Raw genomic sequence first — 23888 nt, forward strand, 5'->3', positions numbered from 1 at the left:
AATAATTTAAGTCAGTGACTTAGCGCTTGGCTGAGTAATACCTAACTCAGTTGAAATCGGAGGCGTCAGGCTTCACACTGGTAATGTTATCATTTAAATTGTACTAAAGAACAGATCCGCATATAATTATTTCAATTTATCTCTTTTTTTCTAGGCTTTGGAAAAAGAAAAAAAGACTGGATGATATATAAACAAAAGCCACGCGCCATATGCTGTAAATTGGTTTGCAGAGTATAAATTTAGATGTAGATTCGCACAAAATGTAAAGTTTAGTTCTTTTTGAAGTCTCCTGATGTTGCAATTTTAACAGCCAGCAGGGTAGCAGTAGAACTTTTCATCTATTTCTGACGCTCACGGCCTTATAGTGACGTAAAGTGACCGGCTGCTGACCCCAAACGCAGGTGCAGTATTCCTCCACCTCCCACCTCTCCTTCCCAGCCTGCTGACTGCAATGCAGTAGCCGCGTACATCAGAGTTAGCGGCTGATCTACCGCTCTTACCGACAGCGCAGGTACTACAACACTGTCTCCCTAGTGGGAGGCCATCCGTCACGTTGCGTAACGATATATGGCTGACAGTGATCTCAATTTAGTCGCCTAAAGCAGGAGACAACGCGCAAATAACTTACCAATACCTTTGCGGTGCCTTAGAGAGAGAATTTTTAGAGGCTATCTTTGTACTGTTCATTCATATAACTATTTTATCGTTATCCCACCCTTCCAGAAGATGAATTCTGTCGAACATCTTCTTCCATATGGTGTGGTTACCTGCGTCTTTCTTAGTTCCTGTAGCTATTCACACGTCAGATTATTTCTCTCTCGCCCGTTTCATTATGTCAGTATTGTTAAGCTTACGATGTTAGAACGTTTTATTTTCCTGTCCATGGATTGCCGGCACGGTAGCTCAGCGTGTTCGGTCAGAGAGTTAACTGATTTAACCGATCAACGACGAACTTAAACGTGTTCAAATGGTTCAAATGGCTCTGAGCACTATGGGACTTAACTTCTGAGGTCATTAGTGCCCTAGAGCGTAGAACTATTTAAACCTAACTAACCTAAGGACATCACACACATCCATGCCCGAGGTAGGATTCGAACCTGCGACTGTAACGGTCGCGCGGCTCCTGACTGTAGCGCCTAGAACCGCCCGGCCACACAGGCCGGCCTTAAACGGGTGTCTTACGACGTCCGCCCCGAGCAGATGCAACGAACGAAAGCGAACAAAATGTGATTTAAAAAAAATGGCTTGAAGTTAAGAAATAAAGTAGTGCCTTGTTCACCTAATTACGGAGACATACCCCGCCTTTTCGCTGAATCGTTAATTGTGGAATACAGATCTATTCAGACAAAATGGCGCAGTTCTTTATTAAAGTGGGGAAAGGCTCCGCCATTTTTATATATCCGTTAGCGGCGTGCTACGGTACTGTGGTGTGCACCATGACTGAAGAACACATCAGCCGTCTGGAGTGGCCGAGCGGTTCTAGGCGCTTCAGTCGGGAACCACGCGGCCGCTACGGTCGCAGGTTCTAATCCTGCCTAGGGCATGGATGTGTATGATGTCCTTAGTTAGGTTTAAGTAGTTCTAAGTCTAGTGGACTGATGACCTCAGATGTTAAGTCCCATAGTGCACAGAACCATTTGAACCATTTTTTGAACACTTCATCATGTCATTAAATGAATGAATGCATTTTTAAAAAAATCAATTGTTGTATAGGACAATAAGAGAAACACGCTTTCTTGTGCATAGATTTCTGTATGGTTCAGTATTATAGGATACAAATTTACGTGTGGTTCTCATTCGGCGTCGACGTCCGCTACGGTTCTTTTTGGAGTACAGCACGTATCACAGTGTCGAGTTACGATGGTTTCCATCACTTTGGGAGAAGTCTGCGGTCGAGACCTTCGCATTTTTGCCAACCACAAACATAAAGCATTGTTCACCCAGCACGTATTTAATTGAATAGATTGCCTGTAGCAAGCTTTTTAATGTTTGTGCTTCTCTGAAGATTAACCATCTGTCATGCTGTGAATTTTCTCTGACGCAGATATGGATTTAAAACATAAAATGTCAGTCCGCCACACCATTATATAATTGAGCTCCAACATTGATCCTTGCATCAAGTTACATCGCTTTTTCGCATACCTGACACTATTCACGAACGGAACTTTCCTAGCGTTGTAGTGAAGTATTTGGATAAATATCACTGGTGCAATACGGCACTCATAAGGTATACCTACAATGACGACTTACTATCGGTGGCATTCAACTTTTACAACGAGCCAACAGTAGCGTGACCGATATATTGGGCATGTAGATCTTATAATTAAATGTTTACCAGAGACATTTAAGTCTCTTTTTATTATCTACGATTGTGATTGAAGCAGACGAAACGAATTAAAATTTGTGCTGCGGCCGGGTCTTCTTGCTTGCTAGGCAGAAATGCTAGCCATTACACCACCGCAGTACGATGGTCGACATTTCTGCACGAACTAAGCTGAGTGCCCTCCCCAACACAAACTTCATTTTTCCCTTACATATTGTCCCTACTGTCAGAGCTCTCCGATATTGGCAAGCACCCCAGCATTGGACGTAGTGGGACGTCCTTGTACCATTGGTAACCTTATAGATCTTATAATTAAATGTTTCCTGAGACATTTAAGTCTCTTTTTATTATCTACAATAATGATCGAATCAGACGAAATGAATTAAAATTTGTGTAAGGGAAAAATGAAGTTTGTGTTGGGGAGGGCACTCAGAGTAGGTAGTTCGTGCAGGAATGTTGACCATTGTGCTGCGATAGTGTAAAGGTTAGCATTTCTGCATAGCAAGTAAGAAAACCCAGGTTCGAGTCCCGGCTACAGCAGATATTTTAATTAATTTCGTCTGCTTCGATCATTATTGGACATGTGTTGAAAAACTGACGTGAAAAAATTTAGCAGTGAGGCTACCGAAATACACTGGCAGAAAAGAAAATCGTGATACCAAGGAGTTGTGAGACATAGACCTAAGGTGGTAGACGTGTTCATACACCTGAAAGGTGACGTCTATTCAAATTTCGTGCTAGTCACGTAAGACTGGCACCATTAGCGCAATTATGGTGGCGCTAGTAGGGCCTCTGTGAGGATGCAAATCAGGTTTGCCTTAAATACGTTCTGTAACGGTCATGAGCGTCGGTTATCTTTGAGACTGGACGTGGCGAATTAATGTTAGGCAAAGATGCCTTTGTCAGTGCCTCGGTGAGTTTCAACGAAGTCATGTAGTATGACTGCATATTCCTTCTGCGATACTGCAGAGAGGGTTGGTAGGAATGTGCACTACTGACCACTAAAATTGCTACACCACGTAGATGTGCTACAGACGCGAAATTTAACCGACAGGAAGAAGACGCTGTGATATGCAAATGATTAGATTTTCAGAGCATTCACTCAAGGTTGGCACCGGTGGCGACACCTACAACGTGTTGACATGAAGAAAGTTTCCAACCGATGTCTCATACACAAACAGCAGTTGACCGGCGTTGCCTGGTGAAACATTGTTGTGATGCCTCGTGTAAGGAGGAGAAATGCGTACCATCACGTTTCCGACTTTGATAAAGGTCGGATTGTAGCCTATCGCGATTGCGGTTTGTCGTATCGTGACATTGCTCCTCGCGTTGGTGGAGATACAATGACTGTTAGCACAATATGGAATCGGTGGGTTCAGGATGGTAATACGGAAAGCCGTGCTGGATCCCAACGGCCTCGTATTACTAGCAGTCGAGATGACAGGCATCTTATCCGCATGACTGTAACGTATGGTGCAGCCACGTCTCTATCCCTGAGTCAACAGATGGGGACGTTCGCAAGACAACAACCATCTCAACGAACAGTTCGGCGACTTTTGTAGCAGCATGGACTATCAGCTCGGAGACCATGGCTGCGGTTACCGTTGACGCCGCGTCACAGACAGGAGCGCCTGCGATGGTGTACTAAAAATGGTTCAAATGGCTCTGAGCACTATGGGACTTAACATCTATGGTCATCAGTCCCCTAGAGCTTAGAACTACTTAAACCTAACTAACCTAAGGACATCACACAACACCCAGTCATCACGAGGCAGAGAAAATCCCTGGCCCCGCCGGGAATCGAACCCGGGAACCCGGGCGTGGGAAGCGAGAACGCTACCGCACGACCACGAGCTGCGGACAATGGTGTACTCAACGACGAACCTGGGGGCACGAATGGGAAAACGTCATTTTTTTGGATGAATCCAGGTTCTGTTTACAGCAACATAATGGTCGCATCCGTATTTGGCGACATCCCTGTGGAAGCACATTGGAAGCGTGTATTCGTCATCGCCATACTGGCGTATCACCCGGCGTGATGGTACGGGGTGCCATTGGTTACACGTCTCGGTCACCTCTTGTTCGCATTGACGGCGCTTTGAACAGTGGACGTTACATTTCAGATGTGTTACGACCCGTGGCTCTACCCTTCATTCGATCCCTGTGAAACCCTACATTTCAGCAAGATAATGAACGACCGCATGTTGCAGGTCCTGTACGGGCCTTTCTAGATACAGAAAATGTTCGACTGCTGCCCCAGCCAGCACATTCTCCAGATCTCTCACCAATTGAAAACGTCTGGACAATGGTGGCCGAGCCACTGGCTCGTCACAATACGCCAGTCATTACTCTTGATGAACTGTGGTATCGTGTTGAAGCTGCATGGGCAGTTGTAACTGTACACGCCATCCAAGCTGTTTGACTCAATACCCAGGCATATCAAGGCCGTTGTTACGACCAGAGGTGGTTGTTCTGGGTACTGATTTCTCAGGATCTGCGAACCCAAATTGCGTGAAAATGTAATCACATGTCAGTTCTAGTATAATATATTTGTACAATGAATACCCGTTTATCATCTGCATTTCTTTTTGGCGTAGCAGTTTTGATGGCCAGTAGTGCAGCTACCGTACGTCACTGCTGGAAGCAACAGTTACGAGAATGTACCGTCGCAAGAACACTAGGTTCCGGGCGGACACGTGGCACTACCGGAGAGAGAAGACCATAGTGTTTGGAGTGTGGATGTGTAGCATCGCACTGCATCTGCAGGAGCAATTTAAGCAGCAGTCTGCACCGCACTGACACAACGAACTGTTACAGATCGGTTACTTCAAGGACAGCTCCGAGCCAGATACTGTCCAGCATGCATTCCATTGACCACAAACGACCGTCGTTTGGGTTTGGGACTTCAGTGGTGTCACGCAGGAGATAATTGGTTGTCAGGGTGAGGATCTGTTTTGTTTTGTCGTGAAAGTTGGTTCTGTCTCGGTGCCAGTGATGGCCGTGTGGTGATTGGTTAGGAGGCCAACTGAACGACTGCAACCAACCTGTCTGCGTGCTAGACACATTGGACCTTAACACCTGGAGCTGGTGTGCGACTGCTTATGACAACAGAAGCACTCTCGCTGTTATCCCACACAACCTGACTGCAAATTTGTACGTCAGTCTAGTGATTCGACCTGTTGTGCCGCCATTCATGAACAGTACTTCAAAGGAAGTTTTCCAACAGGATAACGTTCGTCGTATACCGCTGTTGTAACTCAACATGCTCTACAGCGTCTCGACATATTGCTTTGCCCCGCTCCATCACCAGCTCTGTCTCCAGTTGAGCACGTATGGGACATCACCGGACGGCAACTCCAGTGTCATCTACAGACAGCATTAACCGTCCTTGTATACACGAACAAGGCAGCAGGCGTGGAACTATATCCCACAAATTGATATCAGGCTTCTTTACAAGCACAATGCATGCACATTTGCGTAGTAGCATCCAACATTCTGGTGGTTACATCGGTTATTAATGTAGTAGGATTTCACATTCGGAATGGCTTATCTCGCGCCTACATTAACCTGTGATCTTGCAATGTTAGTCACTGAAATACCTTATCTAGACAAATGTACTTCCTAAATTTCATTACTATACGTTAATTATTTTTTAGTGCTGCGATTTTTTTTCCGTCAATGTGCTATCTATGAGGTAGAAGGGCAAATATGCTTTCACTGCTGGTCGGAGTCCAGACCTGTGTAAAATAGCGTGGACACCCGTGACTCATTTCTCAACTTTTTAAAGCAATGTAACTGTCTAAATGATAAAATGAAATAAAATCTCAAGGAACATAAGAAGTTAGGGGAAATTAAAAAAGTAGTCAACACTCAAACACAGAACTTCGCGTATGCTATTCCATTGTCAGTTCTCGGACAAGTGAGCTATTGTTGTCTATTCGTTTCAACATAAATTGTGTTTAAAGTGGTTACCGTAATTGTCTTTTATATACAATTAATTTTTTTACATTTATATGACTTAGGTAGAATTTTCGGGCTCAGCTGAAGGTACTGTAACTCGTTAATTATCTGTCCCAGCACCCAAACTGGATCGAGTAACTCCTTTAATAGTTCCACCAGTAGTACGGTACATTAAGCACTCAGGGCTCGAGAGAACCGGGCAGTAATACGCCGATGAATGCGCAGCTAACTGCGGAACTCGCGACGAATTAACTACTGCAGATCTCCGATGCCTAATCATGCGGCGCTTTATAACTGCTGCTCGGTTAACAACCACAAAGATAACCTAAATCCTATCGAGTCTCTTTTGGAAAGTGACGTACCATGAAATAACAGAATAAATTAGTATGTACTCAAAGCATTCGAAATTTCGTTGTGTCGAGATGGAGACGTATTCTGTGGCTTTTAGAACCACATGCATTGGTGCAGGTTGTGGGGTGTGAGTTTGACGTAGTATTTTCATATCTGTAGCGGTGGGTGCCGTAGGGCGAGAGAGCCAGCCTGCTGGAAGTAACGTCAGGTAGGGAGGAAAATGGAAGATGCTACTTATCTCGTAGTTTTTGTGGAACGGAACGTCACGGTTGTAGCGTTTGGATGTCGGCGTTGTCTGGTGGTTTTTGAATTTATGCTACACAGTCACATTTTAAGATATAGGAATTTATCTTATTTCAAAAGATATACAATGAATAGCAGTTTACGTCTTGTGTGTTTATTTTAACAGAAATTAATTATTTGTGGAAGATAATGTCCTTTACGCACTGGCTTTCTTTTTCGGCACACTCGTCGACCCTCTGCGCAAAGTTTGTCATCACTCTCTCCAACATGTTACTGGGTATTGCACAAATCTCTCGCTCGATGTTATCCTTTAATTGAAGCACAGCACGTGGCTTATTGACTTTAATTTTGTTCTTTGGGAAGCCCCACAAGAAAAAGTCACATGGATTAAAGTCTGGAGAATGGGGTGGCCACTCAAAATCTCCTCTGTTGGATATGACTTTCCCCCAAACAACTCCCTTACTTCTGACATACACACAATGAAAATGTGCTATCGCACTGTCTTGCTGAAACCAAACATTCAGAACATTTCTGCCACTGCGACTAAATTCCCGGACGCGAAATTTACGCAACGTGGTCAAGTAACACGCCAAGTGCACGGTGACGGCTCTCCCGTTTACTTTGAAGAAATAAGGCCCTATGACACCAAATTTCCCTAATCAGTTCACACAGAAGCCTGTCGCAATGCAGTGAGCACTGGTGCAGTTACTGGCAATTTCTGGAGACCAATAACGAAAGTTTTGTTTACTAAGACTGCAATTTAGGTAAAAATGAGCCTCATCTGACATTAAAACCACAGTTCCAGGTTCTTCCTACAACGTCTTTTTCATTACTTCAGCAAAACGTCTCCTTCTCACAAAATCTCGACGCTCGCAGTTTTGCGGGGATGAAAATTTAGACGGTGTAAAATGCGTCGAACGGACGAATTTGATAACCCGAGAGACTGTGCATGTCGACTTGCAGATCGATTGGGGCTCTGTTGAACTGCATGGCGCACAACTTCAATGTTTTTAGTTGGTGTGGCCAGCTTTGCGCCGTCTCCCGATTTTTTCTTCAACGCAAAACCTGTCTCACGAAAGCTATTAACCCATAGCAGAATGGCATTGCAGGTTGGAATTGCACCATTATATGGAACGTTGAAATCGAATGGAGCTTTCTCTGAGTGGTGGTCACATAGTTTGTATTTTTGAAGGCCTCTACTATGCGCTGTGGGTGTCCACTTCTCCATTGTACCGAAGCTGCTACTGTAGGGAAAACAACGAACCCAAGCACGGCCTTCAGCTACGGTGACTCACCTGCTACTGCTCGAATCAAAAACGTCAGGTGACGCTGCTCACGCTGTATTACACTATTAAATGAATATCTGACGAAACATAATGAGAATCAGTAGAATGACTTTGAAGAGATAACGCGTGACGTCACTCGGTCCCGCGGCGGGCCGGAGCTGCTATGAGCTGCCCAACTCGCTTACCGTACACGGGTCGTTTCGGTCCTCTCTGGTTACAGCCAGCGGCTGTAATCGTAGGTATATAAGCGGGAAATAGTGCCTGCCCCGGCCTTTTACGACCACTAATAAAGTGTCAGTTTTAATACGACTACCGATATGAGACGTCACTAATTGTTCCCTATCCTGCTACCTTGAAGATCCACCGTCGGAGGGTGGCACGGGACATTAAGTTCCACCGCCACACCTTCAGCGTGCTCTCCAGTGATGTCATCGGAATTATGTCATTGTAGAATAGAACAATTTTACAGTTCCATCAAGACAGTAAGACCGAGATCCGCCGGTGACGCTGTACGTTAACCTACCACAAAAAAAGCAGTCTCCGGCAGTTAGTAGTTTTACTCCTGACGATGACGGCGGAGCTAGTCATCGGAATCTGGAGAATTGTATTGGAATTAAAGCGGCCTGAAAATTGAGAAGATTTTATCAGGTCATGCCGCAGCGAATGACTCCGAAGACATAGATTAATTTGTGAATTAACATTTATATTTACTATGGGATCGGTTGTCCTAACTGCTTCTTCTTCCCCTGTCTCCAGATAAATGATAGCTTACCTGAAGATCATTTGACTCTTTGACCTTGGCAGCATCAGAGACGGAAACTGCAGCAGGTACTTCAGCCAGATGTTGTTGTTGTTGTTGTGGTCTTCAGTTACCCAAGGATTTCTACTAGCCCTCGTCTTTTTACCAACTTGATCCTCTTCTGCCTTCACTACTTCATCCCTCAAAGCTACCCATTCTTCTTCTACTGTATTTCTTCCTCCCATTCTTGTCAATTGTTCCCTTGTGCTCTCCCTGAAACTCTGTACAACCGGTTTAGTCAGTTTATCCAGGTCCCGTCTCCTTAAATTACCACCTTTTTGTAGTTTCTTCAGTTTTAATCTACAGTTCATAACCAATAGATTTTATGATTCTTGAACCAAGTGTTAGCTATGATTAAGTTGTGCTCTGAGCAAAATTCTACCAGGCGGCTTCCTCTTTCATTTCTTACCCCCAAGCCATATTCACCTACTACGTTTCCTTCTCTCCCTTTTCCTAATGACGAATTCCAGTCACCCATGACTATTAAATTTTCGTCTCCCTTAACTATGAATAATTTCTTTTATTTCATCATACATTTCGTGATACATTTCTTCGTCATATGCAGAGCTTGTTGGCATGTAAACTTGTACTACTGTGGTAGGCGTGGGCTTCGTATATATCAATGCTGCGGAATAAGGGGCAGGGGAAGGCAACAGACATGTAACAGAAATGCAGAAAGTCCATTGAATATACCTGATCCAGTCACCACCTGGGTTCGACGTCAACTGCAATAACCGCCCACAGACGCCAAGTGGCAGCACTAGCAGTGGAGGGAATATGAAGGGTGTGGGGGGGGGGGGGGGGGCGAGGTTGGGCGGGAGAGGGGAAACGGACAACAGTGTAGTCATTCTCGTAATGCGAAAACGGCGCGATTTGTGTGACGTCCAGAAGTGCATGGTCATTGGCTTTCGGGCCCAGGGTGAGACTTTTCTAATCTTCAGTGATGTTAACGTCATACCTCAAATGATTCAGCATCACACTATGAAGAAGGGAATCCCCAGCTACTATTGAACATGGATAAATAATTAACTCACGTGATGGAATCGAACAACTACAATCTCTAGTCGTCATTTCAAGTAAATAACCAACTATAATTTTAAATACTGCACTTTATAATTTCGTAATAAAATAATATTCGATTATGAATGGGAATTTTTATTTTGGCTAGAGAAAGGAAAATTTGCATTTAACTTTAAGTTTTCCCAAAATGTCAAATTATATGCACTTTAAAACTGCACCAGTGACTTCGTATGGGTGAAAATGGTAAATAATATTGCTACTTCACATATCTGGACTATTCAAATACTCCATGGATTTTGCATATAAATCCCATTTCTGCTAATGAGGCAGTACTGAATAGATTTATGGATAAAAGAGATTTGTGGCAGAACGTGAGCAACGGTGGATAGGACACATTCTGAGACCTCTAGGAAGCATAATTTTAGTGCTTGAAGGGAGGGAGGGGGGTAAAAGTGGTAGAGGGAGGCCAAAAGATGAATAAAGTAACAAGGTTCAAAAGGATATAGGTTGCGGTAGTTATGTGGATATGAAAAGGCTTACATAGATAGTAAAGTGTGTAGAGCTGCATCAAACTGCTCTTTGGACTGAAGATCACAACAATAATTAATTACATAACAAATATTTAAATGCACTGCATGATCCACACAATCAAATGCCTGTATTACATAGGAGAAGATACACAATATCTTCAGTCTATCGTTTAGTCCTGATATTGTCTGTGGTAGAATTTCAGAACTGATTGTTATCGAGAAATCATTGATCGCCTCACGTAAGAGCAGTCTTTGAACCTAGCCGACAATGTTATATTATGCACATTGTATTTTTTATACGTACATGTAAAACATACTCATATTTATGATAGAAGTTCAATATTGGTGACTGTTTGCTGATTCCTATATACAATAAAATTCTGATTCTTATAAGAATTCCATGTGTCGAAAATCGATCCCAGTTTAATCCATCACCCCATTTTCTGCTCCCATGAATTAATGATTGATATCCACTAGAGATCATAGTAGGATTATAGATTTTGTGGGGGATCAGCCTATTTGGCTAATTCCAAAATTATGTAACGTATGAACAAAGCGATGTGTTGCATAATATTCAGAGTCAATTAAATGCCTGTTACAGAAAGTAACATTTAATTACCAGATGCTGGAGGACAAAAGATCATGATTTTCACATGCATCTGTAATGCAGACACATCATCTGAATAATTGAAATTTAAATTAGAATACTATAATACTCCATAATTTCGTAAATATCACAGATTCGCAGAACATAAGAGCAATTTTGAAATCAACATAAAAATCCTTTTAAGAAGCGACATTTTGTAATTTTAATTTCACAAAAATTTCACTTATTCTATTTTCTTGAGAATGTAGACGGATTTGAGGGTATAACAGAGATATCATGCATAATTGTAATATACATCCATACAAAGTTAGCTTGCAGGAGAAAATGTCTTTTCAATTAATATTAAAATAAATGAAAATATTTTGAACATGGCAGCGCTCCAACAACGGTTAGAGATCAGCAAATGAATCTAAAGGAGCCAACCCGTTACGAGTAAAGGAGGTTTTACTCAGTCTTTTACTATGGCTTCGACGGATGTAAACTCGTCTTCTCCAGAAAAAAAAAGCAGCATTTCACAGTGTAAATTGAAATAACGTCAGCCCTCTTCATTATATGGATTTTCGATGTCAAATTTCGTTGCACGTTTTTCTGAAGAAGAAGGGTTTACATGTGTCGAAACCATGATAAAAGGTTGGATAAACTCCCTTTCTTTGCAACTGAGTGGCTGCTTTGGATTCACTTATTCGTAAATGAAAACAGAACGAGCCTTCAGGATACTTAATTCTTTTGTTAAATATATTCTTAAGCTGGTGGAAAAAGGCATCTTGGATGTACGCCAAGGGTCAGGTGAGAGTGATCTGATGCTGTAGTAGTATGAAACGTCCCCCTAGAAAAATTTATGAATGACTGTGCTGATAAACCTCTTACATTATTTGATTTTCAAACAGCTGAGCAGAACTGAACGTACTCAGACATTTCGCTCTTTACCTATTCTGATCAACACTAAACTGACACACAATATTTTTAGCGCAACTCAATCTGACTTTCAAAAATCCCTACAAAAGAATGGCCCTGACTAACAATAACCTATACCTTTCACGAATCACTTACCTGACAAAAATCTTCATTACTCAAACTACTGCAATACAGCGTTCGCCAATACTACCAGCTGAATAAAAGATTCTAACTACTGAAACCACTAACTACTGATAGCCATAGTTAGCAAATGAAAGATTTTGATAGAGAACAAACAATGTATTTAGCTTAATAGTGTTCAAAAGTCATAATATATATATGAGTTCATGACATCCCGTCTTACAAATTTACTGTCTCTGATGGACACACGTCCAGATCATCCGCTCTCAAAACACCGCCATCTCTCTCCCCACATCCACCACTGCTGGCGGCTCACCTCCAACTGCGCAACGCTACGCGCTGTTAATAGCCAACTGCCCAACACTACAATGGCAGACAACAATGCAAACTAGCCACAGACTGCACACAGCACAGCCAGTGATTTTCATACAGACCACTACATCACGTTACCAACATAAAAACCTAAACAGCCTACTTACAGTAGATCGCATAGACCTACAGTACTTTTAATACTTGAGAATTCCAACCAAATGTAGGCAAACTTCAAAACGACGTTCCAAGTCGGGTGATCTGGGTGGCCAAGTTATTTGCCCGAAATGACCAGAATGTTTTTCAAACCAGTTGTGAACAATAGTGACCTGGTCACACGTCGTATTGTCATCCATAAAAATTCCATCGTTATTTGGGAACATGAAGTGCACGAATGACTGAAAATGGTCCCCGTTTGCTGACCATAGCCATTCCGAGTCAATGATCGATTCAGTTCGACTAGGCGACCGACTCCATTCCATGTAAACGCGGCCCACACCATTACGAGCTATGGTACCACCAGCTTGCACAGTATCTCGTTGGCAACGTGAGTCCATGGCTTTGTGGGATCTGCGCCACGCTCGAACCCTACCATCAGCACTTACCAACTGCAGTCGGGACTGATCTTTTCCTGGCCACGGTTTTCCAGTCGTCTGGTGTCTAGCCGCTAGAATGACGAGCTCAGGAGAGGCGGTGCGGTCGATGTCGTTCGGTTAGCAAAGGCACTCGCGGCGGTCGTTACTGCCAAAGCACATTAACGCCACACTGCACTGGATTGTCCTCACAGATGCGTTTGTAGCACGTCCCGTTTTGATGTCTGGTTTTCACAGAGTGTTGCTAATCTGTTAGCACTGACAACTCCACGCAAACGCTGCTGCTCTCAGTCGTCATATAAAGGCCGTCAGCCACTGTGTTGTCCGTGGCGAGAGGTAATGCCTTAAATGTGGTATTCTCGGCACAGTCTTGACACTGTGGATCTCGTAATACTGAATTCTGTAACGATTTCCGAAATCGGTAGTCCCATGCGTCTAGCTCCAGCTACCATTCCGCGTTCAAAGTCTGTTAATTCCCGTCATGCGGCCGTAATCGCAAAAAAAAAAGAAAAAAATGGCTCTGAGCACTATGGGACTTAACTTCTAAGGTCATCAGTCTTCTAGAACTTAGAACTACTTAAACCTAACTAAACTAAGGACATCACACACACCCATGCCCGAGGCAGGATTCGAACATGCGACCGTAGCGGCCTCGCGGTTCCAGACAGTAGCGCCTAGAACCGCTCGGCCACATCGGCCGGCCCGCAATCGCATCGGAAGCCGTTCCACATGGATCACCTGGATACAAATGACAGCTCCGCCAATGAACACCCTTTTATGTCTTCTGTAGACGATACTACCGCCATCTGTGAATGTGCATATCGCTATTTCATGAGTTTTGCGACCTTGGTGTACACCGGCTGACAAAAAAAGTGAAGCATCCAGAAATGGAGAAAGAAGCGAAGTGAAACTTCAGGGGGTTGCGAGGGTATGTGATGCGATTTCAATGAACACAAAATAGAGTTAAATATCCGAAGAACTTCTCAGTATGAACCACTCTCAGTATGACGCTCCACACTCTCTGCACCCTCTGTCCTGCATGCATGCACTGATCCGGACGGGGTGGGGGAGCGATTTGAAGAGTAATGACCACATAAAATTAATCATTAGTAAGTCAGATGCCAAACTGAGGTTCATTGGAAGAATTCTCAGAAAATATAGTCCATCAACAAAGGTAGTTGCTTGAAGTATACCTGAATTTTATCATCAGTATGGGATCGGTACCAGGACTGGTAGAGTAAATAGAGGAGATCCAAAGAAGAGTAGCACGTTTCGTAACAGGTTCATTTCGTAAGCGCGAAAGTGTCAAGGCGATGCTTAACCAATTCCGGCGGCAGGCGGTGCAAGAGAAGCGTTCTACGTTACGATACGGGTTACTATTATTAAAGCTCCTAGTGAGGAAATTACTAGAAGAAATATAACAAATATATTGCATCCTTCTACGTATATCTCGCGAAAAGACCATCAAGATAAAATTGGAGCTCACACGGAGGCTTACAGCAGTCGTTCTTCCAGCTGGAACGCAGAGTACCCTTCACCACGTACTCTAAGATAGTTTGCGGAGTATACATGTGGATGTAGATGCAGATGCACCACTCCAGACGCAACCGTTTGTATTGTGGTGTTAACGGCGGCCTACGTACGGGACGGTAATCCAGTTGCTACTCTACGACCAATGATTCTCGGGGATACGGATTGGAGCAGCCACATGTGTGTGGAAGTTACAGCGTGCTTGGTGAACAAGGCAGCGATCCACCTTTGTGGTGGTCAGACTTGGTCGATCAGTATACCTGCCCTCACGTTCCTATACTACCCAACATCAGGCCACTTTCACGTCCAAATGCATGATTCTATCAGCCGTCCAGACGGGCGTCTTCAGTGGAAGCCATTTCAAACCCAGTGTGGTGCTGATAACCCTGTCACACATGAGTATGCGACATCGACCTGTCATTCACAGTGATCACTCAACATTTGACGCTGTTCACCCTCCTTATATACCCTGATAAAAACCCTAAACACGAGCAATACTAATCCTCTTTGGTGGCCGTTCTACCAGTCAAAGACAACTGCAACTCTAATAATTCACATTCCCACCGATGCGCGGATGGTGTACATCGTCTGTCCAAAATCTTCCAAGATTTAGTCCTTCCGTCTATAGGACGTCAGCGCAGTAACTACGCTAGTAGTTTGAACTAACAGCTGTTAAGAGTAGATGTGCAGTCTACCAACCAGTTGTGAGCAGCCGGTGTTTAGTAGAGGATGTGCCACCGTAGTACAGCAATGTTGATTTGTCACAATTGTGATGGAGCAGCACTACTAGATTAAGCGGTCAAGACATGTCCTGAATGTTCTGGAGAAGGGAAAAGCCAATGCGACGCTTGAGTTGAACAGCATCCCAAAAATGGACTTTTCTATCAGTTTCACCTGGCTGTAGGAACGTTTTATGCCTTTTACTCAAGCTGGAGAAGGCTGTGTAGAACATGTGGAGCATCAAAGTCACCGTCTTAACTTTTCTCTATTTTTTTTATTAATACCGTTTCGATACTTTTTGCACTGACGGGCTATGTGTATGAAGTTACGTTGACATCCGATCGTGTCTTGTGGATGCTTACCTTTCTTTATCCCTCAGTGTAGTTATATATAACGTTTAAGCATGGAGAGGTAAAGTAGACGGATGGATTGTCACTTACAGACAATCATCATCTATAGAATAAAAAAATCAAATGGCAAAGAATCTAGAGAAACAAACAAAAACATTGAAAATGTATGTAATATATTAATACAAAGGTAATAGCAGTCATGAGGGACAACTGAGGTTAACATTTTTTTACGCTGATTGTTTTTCTTGATTCTCTGCCGTTTTATTTTGTATGTTCCTTGGATGGTTGTTAGTAACTGAACTGCAGGCAAATACTTATGCGTGGCTAAACATTATGTGTAAACTTATATTTTTGACATGGCGTTTTCATGGTGTTTATGTGTAATTATTGCTGTTAAAAATGGGTAAGTATTGGTTGTATATTTACTACAATTTCGCAATGGGTGCTGAATAATGGTCTTTGACCGAAACGATTGCCCAGTCCCTACTAATGTTAGAAATGAGAAAGTAACTCTGTGTGATGTTGTTGTTGTTGTTGTTGTTGTGGTCTTCAGTCCAGAGACTGGTTTGATGCAGCTCTCCATGCTACTCTAACCTGTGCAAGCTTCTTCATCTCCCAGTACTTACTGCAGCCTACATCCTTCTGAATCTGCTTAGTGTATTCATCTCTTGGTCTCCCTCTACGATTTTTCCCTCCACGCTGCCCTCCAGTACTAAATTAGTGACCCCTTGATGCCTCAGAACATGTCCTACCAACCGATCCCTTCTTCTAGTCAAGTTGTGCCACAAACTCCTCTTCTCCCCAATTCTATTCAATCCCTCCTCATTAGTTATGTGATCTACCCACCTAATCTTCAGCATTCCTCTGTAGCACCACATTTCGAAAGCTTCTATTCTCTTCTTGTCTAAACTATTTATCGTCCATGTTTCACTTTCATACATGACTACACTCCATACGTATACTTTCAGAAACGACTTCCTGACACTTAAATCAATACTGGATGTTAACAAATTTCTCTTCTTCAGAAACGCTTTCCTTGCCATTGCCAGTCTACATTTTATATCTTCTCTACTTCGACCATCATCAGTTATATTGCTCCCCAAATAGCAAAACTCCTTTACTACTTTAAGTGTCTCATTTCCTAATCTAATTCCCTCAGCATCACCAAACTTAATTCGACTACATTCCATTATCCTCGTTTTGTTTTTGTTGATGTTCATCTTATATCCTCCTTTCAAGACACTGTCTATTCCGTTCAACTCCTCTTACAAGTCCTTTGCTGTCTCTGACAGAATTACAATGTCATCGGCGAACCTCTCCTCTGCATTTAACAGTGGAATTCTCGTTGAACTTTCAATGTTACCTCCGTTGCTTTTAATTTCACCGAAAGTTGTTTTGACTTTTCTGTTTGCTGAGTCAACCCTTCCGAGAATAATTTCTTTTTCTATTTCTTCACATTTTTCACATTTTTACTTTTGTTTCCTTTACTGCTGTGATACGTATTCAAAACGAAACCACTGAACCGTTTTCGATTAAATTTGGTGTGGAGATAGCTCGAAACCTGAGGATGAACATCAGCTATTTTAGAAAGTAACATAATAGGAAAAGAATCGACGATTAAGAGGGTGGAGTAGGAAATGGAATACTTTTTTACACCAGTGAACATAAGCCATGGTAAAAAAAAACAAATTTGTTGCCTAATGTATATGTTGTGTAAGATATAACTATTTGCTTAGCACAATGAATAGACGGCCGCTCTTGCTCGTGCCCGTGACCTTCGCACAGTCATGCACTGTGGCAGGTGTGGGGTAGGTGGGGACGGTGGCTCACATTACGGTTCATGCTTAATCAAACAGGCAGACACGTGACGGCAGCTGACGTTATTGCCACACACAACTACAACCTATGTGTTTTCTTTGTTCCTTGGTTTAACGCTGTATAATTAATTAAGAGCGTCCATACTTTGTTTTAGTGCCCAACTCGAATCATTGAACAGGCATCCATTTTGTAGTAGAATATAGATACTTTGTAATTTCCAATTCCTCATTTAATTTAATTTTGATACTACAGTCGCAGATTAAACTGTTGTCTAGCGTAATACGTTTGTTTGCGTGGCCATCTTCCGCAGCTGCTGTTAACATCTGTTATTATGGGTTATCTGTCGTGAGCTGACTGCAATGTAATTAAAAAGAATTACACCAGGCGCATTTCGCTTTTATTTATGAAGCATATTCTGTGGAATTCTGTAAATTGGATACATACGTTTGTACATTTATTTTTTGATTCTTTTACGTTAAAAACAGCGTTTTCTTTATTAAGTTAGTCTGTAAGCTACTTGCGGTGTTTCTTTACATAGTCTGCACCTTCCCCTCTTGCTGGCAGTGGTTGATGTCGACAGACTTCATTTCACATGTGCAATTTTTGGCATTTTGCTTTATTTCCTGCGGCCGGCCGGAGTGGCCGAGCGGTTCTAGGCGCTTTAGTCTGGAACCGCGCGACCGCTGCGGTCGCAGGTTCGAATCCTGCCTCGGGCATGGATGCGTGTGGTTAGGTTTAAGTAGTTCTAAGTTCTAGGGGACTGATAACCTCAGATGTTAAGTCCCATAGTGCTCAGGGCCACTTGAACCATTTTTTATTTCCTGCGCTGCACTATTTATAATTGACTTTCTTAACTGTTTTTCATTCATAACTGCTACAGTGTTTGTAGCTATTAGTTTGTTCTCGTTCACGTTGTGAGTGTTGCCAACCTATGAAACGATTTTTGTGTGTGTGTCTGTGTTTCATATATTGGCAACACTCACAATGTGAACGAAAACAAACGAATATCCATAAACACTGTAGCAGTGGCGAATGAAAAACAATTAAGAAAGTAAATTATAAATAGTGCAGCGCAGGAAATAACGCAAAATGCCAATAACTGCACATGTGAAATGAAGCCTCTCGACATCATCTACTGCTAGCAAGACGGGAAGGTGCAGACTATGTAAAGAAACACCGCAAGGAGCTTACAGACTAACTTCATAAAGATAACGCTGGTTTTAACCTAAGGGAATCAAAAAAATAAATGTACAAGCTTATATATCCAATGTACATAATGCCACAGAAGATGCTTTATAAGTAAAAGCGAAACGCGCCTGGTTTACTTCTTTTTAATTACATTGCAGTAAGCTCAAGACAGATAACCTATAATAACAGATGTTGTCTAGCAGTTTATTGTGTTTTTCATTTTCTTTTGCTGTGAATATTCTTTCAGAGTTTGTATAAGTAACTAAGTAACTGTTAATAAATTAAATAAGCAAATTTGTTTTTATTACAATTTTACACCAGGCCTGTTAATTTATTCTTTGTTTCTGTAACAACCTTTTATTTTTTTTCAATTTCTGAAAGGTTTTCAATCTTGATGGGACCTGGACTTGTATTTTTGTTGCGTCATCCGTCTTCTGACTGGTTTGACGTGGCCCACCACGATTTCTCTCCTGTGCCAACCTCGACAATCAGAGTAGCACTTGCAACCTACATCTCCAGTTTTTTGCTGGACGTATTCGAACATCCGTTCTTCTATACAGTTTTTGCCCTCTACATCTCCCTCTAGTACCTAAGAAGTTATTCCCTGATATCTTAACACATGTCCCACCACTTGGCCGCTTCTTCTTGTCAGTGTTTTCCATACACTCCTTTCCTCGCCGATTCTGTGGAGAACCTCATTCTTTAACTTACCACTCCAGGTAATTTTCAACATTCTTCTGTGGCACCACATCTCAAATGCTTCGATTATCTTCTGTTCCAGTATTCCCACAGTCCGTGTTTCATTCCCATGCAATACTGTATTCCAAACGTACATTCTCACAATTTTTTCCTCAAATTAAGACCTGTATTTCATACTAGTAGACTTCTCTTGAATAGTAATTCCATTCTTGCCAGTGCTAGTAGGTTTTTTATGTCCTCCTTGCTGATTCCGTCGTGGGCTATTTTGCTGCCTAGATATCAAAACTCCGTAACTTCATCTCCTTAGTGATCACCAAGCCTAATGTCCAGTTTCTCGCTGTTCTCATTCCTGATACTTCTCATTACTTTTGTCTTTCTTCGATTTACTCTCAATCCATATTCTCTTCTAATAAGACTGTTTACTCTATTCAACACATTCTGTAATTCTTCTTCACCTTCACTGGGGATAGCAATGACATCAGCAAATCTTATCATTGATATCCGCTCATCTTGAATTTTAATTCCACTCTTGAATCTTTTTTTTATTTCCGACATTGGTTCTACGATGTATAAGTTAAACAGTAGAAGCGAAAGACTACAACCCTGCCTTACATCCTTTTTAATCTGAGCACTTCTTTCTTGGTCTTCCGCTCTTATTATTCCCGTTTATTTACCGTTTTTTTTGTGCTTATAACGTATTCTTATTTTCTGAGAATTTTGAATATCTTGCACAGTTTGACACCGTCGAACGCTTTTTGCAGGTCAACGAATTCTGTGAACGTGTCTTATTCTTTAGTCTTGCTTCCGTTACAAACCGCTACATCAGAATTGCCTCTCTCGTGCCTTTTCCTTTCCTAAAGCCGAACTGATCGTGCTGCTGATGTTGCGAGAATTATCGCACTAGTCAGCTCTTTCAGTCTAAGGATTTGTGTGGATGATGCTTTTCCGAATGTCAGATGGGATCCCGCCAGATCCATACACTCTACACACCAACGTGAATAGTCGTGTAATTGACACTTCCCCCAATGTAATAATGAGTTCTGATGGAATGTTATCTATTCCTTCTATCTTATTCGGTCTGAAGTCTTCCAAAGATCCTTTAAATTCTAATTCCAACACTAGATCCCTTGTCTCTTCTCTATCGACTTCTGTTTCTTTTCCTATCAAGTCATCAGACCAGACGTGCCCCTCATAGAGGTCCTCAATGTACTCTTTCCACCTATCCACTCTCTCCTCTGCATTTAACAGTGGAATTCTCGTTGAACTTTCAATGTTACCTCCGTTGCTTTTAATTTCACCGAAAGTTGTTTTGACTTTTCTGTTTGCTGAGTCAACCCTTCCGAGAATAATTTCTTTTTCTATTTCTTCACATTTTTCATGCAGCCATTTCGCCTTAGTTCCCCTGCACTTCCTATTTTTTCATTCCTAAGTGTCTTGTATTTCTGTATTCATGAATTCTGCTAAACATTTTTGTACTTCTTTGTTTCGTCTATGAATTGAAGTATTTCATGTGTTACCCATGGTTTCTTTGCACTTCTGTGAATTCCCTTGTTACAGTTGCCCATTTCTCATCAACTGAACTGTACATTGAGCTATTCCTTATCACAGTATCTATAACCTCAGAGAACTTCAAGCGTATCTCTCTATTCCTTAGTATTTCCGCATCCGACCTCTTTGCACAAAGATTCTTCCTCTCATGAACTTCAGCTTACTCTTCATCGCTATTAATCTGTGATCTGAATTTACGTCTGCTCCTGGATACAACTTACAATCCAGTATCTGATTTCGGGATCTCCACCTGACTGTGATGTATTATAACTGAAATCTTCCCGTTTCTCCCGACCTTTTCCCAGTATGCCGTCTGGTCTTGTGACTCTTGAACGGAGTATTCGCTTTTACTAGCTGAAATTTACTGTAGAACTCAATTAGCCTTTCTCCTATGTGATTCCTAGTAACCCTTTCTTCTACTCTTTCCCCTAAAATCGCATTCCAGTCCCCCATGACTGTTAGATTCTCATCTCCCTTTACATACTGTTTTTACCGGCTATATCCCCATATACTTTATCTACCGCTTCATCTTCTGCTTGCGACGTCGGCATGTATATATGAACCATCCTTGTCGGTGTTGGTTTGCCGTCGATTCTAATGAGAACAACACTATCACCGTACTGTTCACAGTAACCCACTCTCTGTCTACCTTCCTATTCATAACGAATCCTGTTCCATTTGTACCATATTATGTTGCTGTTTATATACTCTATTCTTTGTCTTCTTTCCATTTCACGTCACTGGCCCCTACCATATATACACTGAGCCTTTGCATTTCCCTTTGTAGGTCTGAAAACTTCCCTACCACGTTGAATCTTTGACATTCCACACCCCCACTCTTGGAAATTTATCCTTTCGTTGATTGTTCAGTTTTTCCCATGGTCAAAACCCCCTTGGCAGTCCCTCCCTAAGATCCGAATGGGGGACTCGTTCGGAATCTTATGCCAATGGGGAGACTATCACGACGCTTTTAAAGTTAGAGGCCACATATCCTGTGGATACAAGTTATGTGTCTTTAATGCAGTCGTTTCCGTTGCCTTCTGCATCCTCTTGATAATTGCTGATTATTCCACCTTCAGGGCCAGTTTCCTACACTAAGGGAAAGAGAGTGCCATGCCTCCGTCCTCTTTGGAAAAGTCTTTGGCAGAACGAGGGTGACTTCTTATGCCGTAAACCTTCGGTCGTTCAGCTGCCATTACTGATAATATTTATTCAAAATTTAAGCATTGGCGAGTTTCTAACCCATGGCTGATGTCGTTTTGATTAATAATCATGGAGACTACCCCCATACCACGGGTGACAGCCGCGAATTATGTATCTGGCACAAATTATATATCTGGGCCAAAACATTGATAGGGATATTATGATTAGTGGCACAGTTAAAAGAGAAAGTGTTTTGCTTCCACGAATCCTAATTATACCGAAGGATTTGGTTTTTGAATGTAAAATATTACAATTTCCACTAAAATTGCTTTTGCGGTAATCGTAAATAAAGCCCAAGGACAAAAATTAAACGATGCTGACGCACACTTAGAAAAACCGTATTTTTCTCATGGGCAGTTTTATGTAGTATGCTCACATGTAACCAACCCACAAAATCTGTTCATGTTTCTAGAAGTAGTCAAGACAAAAACGTTTTTTATAGACCTGTGAGTTAAGGTCAATAAATAACTAGTAAGAAAGAAGTTTTTCTAGTTTTTGATATTTTTAACTAAGATTCGAGATGCTACAAAATATCAGAAACACATTCATTATGTACCTGTATACCGACGATACATGTAGGAGCAACTTTTCAAAATGCAGAACGTCACAAAAAGAAAAACTTTCAGGAGGAGTGAAAAACTTACATCGCAAAAAAGACTTCATTATTTTTTTCTAATTTTACACAAAATACTCATGTACGGCAGTTTTCAAAAATGTGTTTATCACAAAGTCGTTTTTTGTTTTGCTTTCAAGATATGAGGACTGTCGTAATGAAATAAATGCAGTTTGTTGTGTTCTATTGAACAATATGGTTTTAGATGTAAGGTATGTTGGACATAACGCATTTTGTTTGTTTTTTATAACACAGATCTAGTAAATGCTGGTACATTTTGGTTTTTGAACATTAACTTTTTAATATTCAGTAAAGCACTTTAATATCATAAATGGACACAAAACATAAATGTGCTTCAGTTCCAACGATAATGTTCACATTATGTTTCCAAAAATACGCTCCTCTTATAAACAATCACAACAGTATCTTGGGCAGTAATTTCTTACAGGGAAGGCTGACAATCTCAGTGAACATCTTCAGCACTTCGTTTTCTCTACAATTTTTGCCAGACCTGAGGCTTAGTAGTTGTTCTACATTTCCATTGCCGGCCGCGGTGGTCTAGCGGTTCTAGGCGCTCAGTCCGGAACCGCGGGACTGCTGCAGTCGCAGGTTCGAATCTTGCCTCGGGCATGGATGTGTGTGAAGTCCCTAGGTTAGTTAGGTTTAAGTAGTTCTAAGTTCTAGGGGACTGATGACCACAGATGTTAAGTCCCATAGTGCTCAGAGCCATTTGAACCATTTTTTACATTTCCATTCATTTCTTGTTTAATCCTGGATAGAGATGTCACTGTGGATTTATTTGCTATTTGCTAAAGCTGTATCCATCTTTACATGACAAAAAGCCCTTTCAAGGGCCATCAGAAAAGTAGCTGAGATGAGTTTTGATTTCTACATCAGTTACCTTTTCGCCTACCATCTATTTCCAATTATGAGTCCTTTTCAGATCACTTATCCCACTTACAGGCTAAAAAGTATTTACTTAGTCTCTTGTAATAAAATATTTCCCAATCTTTTCCCAAAATCCTTGTTTCATCCATTTCTACGTAAACTTGTGGCAATGTGTTTGGATTCTGTATTTCTGAAATTTTATGAGGTTCCTTTTTATTGGGCCAAAATTCGGTTACCAGGAGAGGAAGAGTATCGTCGAGTTGGAAAGCCGAATA

Source organism: Schistocerca piceifrons, chromosome 2, assembly GCF_021461385.2.
Source record: "Schistocerca piceifrons isolate TAMUIC-IGC-003096 chromosome 2, iqSchPice1.1, whole genome shotgun sequence".
NCBI classification, from domain to species: Eukaryota; Metazoa; Arthropoda; class Insecta; order Orthoptera; family Acrididae; genus Schistocerca; species Schistocerca piceifrons.